At 53.9% G+C, this 3,246-nt stretch overlaps 1 protein-coding gene across 1 annotated transcript in view; it reads right to left on the bottom strand.

Annotated features, from left to right (window-relative positions):
* Nucleotides 1-1,768, bottom strand: part of GREB1 (growth regulation by estrogen in breast cancer 1) — an 82,120-nt gene extending 80,352 nt beyond the window's left edge. Inside the window, exon 1 of the mRNA XM_010852079.1 lies at nucleotides 1,681-1,768. The gene's annotated coding sequence lies outside the window, so the exon portion shown is untranslated. The remainder of the gene's footprint in view (nucleotides 1-1,680) is intronic.
* Nucleotides 1,769-3,246: the final 1,478 nt, after the last annotated feature.

Below are 3,246 nucleotides of genomic sequence, written 5' to 3'. Positions count from 1 at the left end.
TGATGTGGGAGACCCGGGTTCGATCCCTGGGTCGGGAAGATCCCCTGGAGAAGGAAATGGCAACCCACTCCAGTGTTCCTGCCTGGAGAATCCCATAGACGGAGGAGCCTGGTGGGCTATAGTCCATGGGGTCACAAAGAGTTGGACGTGACTGAGTGACTTCACTTCACTTCAAGAGGGCACAAAGCCTGGCTCACATGGAGGCTGAATGAGGGGGAGACAGGACTTAGAAAGAGGAAGAGGCCAGAGGTGGTGTCGCCATCACAGTGCTGGAGGAGAGAGACCGGGGGATGTCAGAGGAGCTCAGTGCACCCTCCAGCCATCCCCTCGCTTGCATTCTGTTCCCTCACAAGCATCTGCTGAGCTACATGCAAAGCCTCACGTGGAGAGGGCAGCACAGCAGAGAAGAAAATGGCCGTGCCCTGGAGTGCAGACTGGGGTTCAAGTCTGCGAGAGAGAAAACCCATCCATGACCTCCGAGAGGCTGGTCTTCCGCTGCCTCTGCCATCTGCCTCCGCTCTGAGTCACACCCAAAGCACACCTGAGGACCTCAGACCCTCCCACGTGGCCCTTTCTGAGAGACGGCCCTCTCCCAGCATCCCTGCTGACCTCAGGGCCTCTCGGAAGGTAACCGACCCGGCTGCACCCAGGGTCAGCATCCCAGACTCCAGCTCAGAGCTGAGCTGCCACGGGTCCCTGTTCCTTCCTCCTCCCTCATCCCTACAGCAAAAGCTAAGAATCTTTCAGCCAAAACCCAAGAATGACAACTTTTCTCTGATGAGCCCAAAGTTTCAGAAAACAAAACCAAAAGCAAAGGCCTCTCAAGACGACATTTCCCATGTCCTTGGTGGGCCCTCCAGGAGGAAAGTGGGCGTGATGCTCAAGGAGCGTAGGGAGAGTCAGCCCTGTATATATGATATGGCCATAAACGCATTCAGGCTTCAGGATGGCATCCTATAAACTCTTTGAGGTCTTCCTGGCAGGAAACACCATTCTCATGCAGATTTCTGAGATTTTCCCTCGAGGAACTCATAAATTCCACAGGTGTTGTTTAAGGAAGAAAAGCAGGCTGAGGGTTTGACTTCTGTCTAATCTGTTGTTTCTCTAACCAGGGCTGCTCCTGCCCCACAAAACCACCTCAGCACCACGCCACCCAGATATCTGTCCACACAATGCCAGGCGCTCCCTCTGGGACCTTGCTTAAGCGCTCTGGAACGGAGCCACAAAGCCAACACAATGTCCCCACCCCCTGGCCGCTGGGAGAACTGAAAGGGGAGAGAAGCACCTTCAGAAAAAAGCCAGGGAAGATTTGCAGGGAGGAAGAAACTACAGGAAAAAAAAAAACCAACCTCTTTCCAGAGCCCACCAGGCAGGATCCACAGAGTGAGGCTCATTTCCTTAGCAATTATAATCCGACTCTCTGCTGTTTTGGGTCCACCTTGTGCAAAACTAAATAGCTCCAATCCCTTCAGATAACATTTCCAACAGAAAAAAAATCAGGAAACAAATGCATTAAGTGGATTCACTCAGCTTACTGAAAAGACAAACACTTTGCCATTTTTCTGCTTGACACAGGCCAGGGCCATCTTATTCATAAGCCAGAAAGCCAGGGCCCACCTCTCCAACCCCTCTACCGCCCCTAAAGCGGGCGCTCCGCTCCCAACATCGAATACACTGTACCTTACAAGAAGCTGGTCATTGCAGGCGGCCAGATAGCACCCAGCCAGGAGCAGGCTGAGCCCAGTGGAGGACAAGCGCTTGCCGGGCCCCCGCCTCCCGGGGTGTGCCTTTGATCATGCAGGGAGCCCTTGATGCCCACGAGAACAGTGCCAAGTATTCGGGCAGCCTGACACCCTGGTTCCCCAGCCCCTGCCCGGGGAGGCAGAGGCGGGCCAAGCCAGCCCACAGGAAGGTTTCAAAGGCAGTATCTGCTCCTGGGGCTACAACAACAACCAGGAGGGGAAAAAAAAAAGAAAGCAGCAGCAGACTTTCCAAGTTGAGCTCCATCTGCCCCAGGCTCCTGCTGGGTCAGATGGCAAATGCCACGGTTTTCCATCTTCTTAGCACTGAAGGGTTTTGCTGGGTCAGAGTGCTCTCCATGTAGGTACATACCAATCTGTTGGCCTGACCACCAGCAGTTAAACCCAGTCTTTTCAAACATGAAAGTTTTGTACTTGGCGTGGAACCACATCTTCTCGCGCAGAGAACAAAGGGTCAGGGAAGCGCACCGGTTCTGCCCCAGGGAACCGGGCAGCCCTCGTGGCCCCTAGAAGACCGCAGATGTGGCCCCGACCTGGGGAGGCACGCGGCCCTCCAAAGAGCCGCCTCTGGCTGGGCACACACAGCAGGGGACACACCCGCTCAGAAGCTTCCCCCAAGAGTCACAGAGGCTCGTTTTCAGACTTCTCTTCTGAAGTCATTTCTACCCCTCTGGACATCATGGAAAACAACAGCTCTTGTCTGTATCTTCCTACACATTCCGGTTGCAACTGATGCTTGGAAATCGGGGAATCCTGCTCAAATCCTAACTGGAAAAGGGGAAGACAAGAAGTCACGGGTGCCCCCCTCATATGTGCCAGATCCCTTTAACTGTGATTTTTATTTTCTTTCCAGGGTTTTCCATTTGCTAGACAAGGTGACTTGGCCAGGATCCCAGGGGTCCCACGTCATCTGCCTTTTGTGACAAAGCCCAAAAGATAGGATTATTCTTGTTGGTGTCTCACACAGCAACGAGAGTTCTCAGCTGTTTCAAGGTTCAGTGTTCAAAACAACCATGGATGGGGTGGAAGGAAGAGCCCCGTGTCACAGACCTATTCCTCCAGGCTGAGCCCCTACTCCGAGCAAGGCAGGTGAGAACCCACCTGTCTCCAGGTCTTCAAGGACAGGTAGGGCAGCGCCCCCTGGTGGCCCTGCTTGAGGGATGCTGCGGGAGTCCCCGCCCCGCCCCCCGCCCCACCCACACACCCGGCAAACCCCGACTGGGCTTCTCTCAAGGGGCGGGGTCTGGGGGAGGAAATCATATCTGAGGACCCGGGGGACTGAAGAGGAAGTGACCCTGCTTGAAGGGCCTACAAGGTCCACCACTCAGAGCCCTGTCACGGTGTTAAAAACCACAGAAACGTCCAAGAGGAAAGGAAGGCTTCATGCAGTCTCCAATAACCATACGCACGTGCTTTGGTTTTTTTTTTTAACAAGGTAAAGGCTATTCTTAGGTGTTTAACTATAAAGAGATACAGAAAAAAAGAT

The sequence above is a fragment of the Bison bison genome, unplaced genomic scaffold, assembly GCF_000754665.1.
Source record: "Bison bison bison isolate TAMUID 2011002044 unplaced genomic scaffold, Bison_UMD1.0 scf7180017864307, whole genome shotgun sequence".
Taxonomy (NCBI): domain Eukaryota; kingdom Metazoa; phylum Chordata; class Mammalia; order Artiodactyla; family Bovidae; genus Bison; species Bison bison.
Note: the sequence above shows the minus strand (reverse complement) of the source record. Positions and strands in the feature narration are given on the sequence as shown.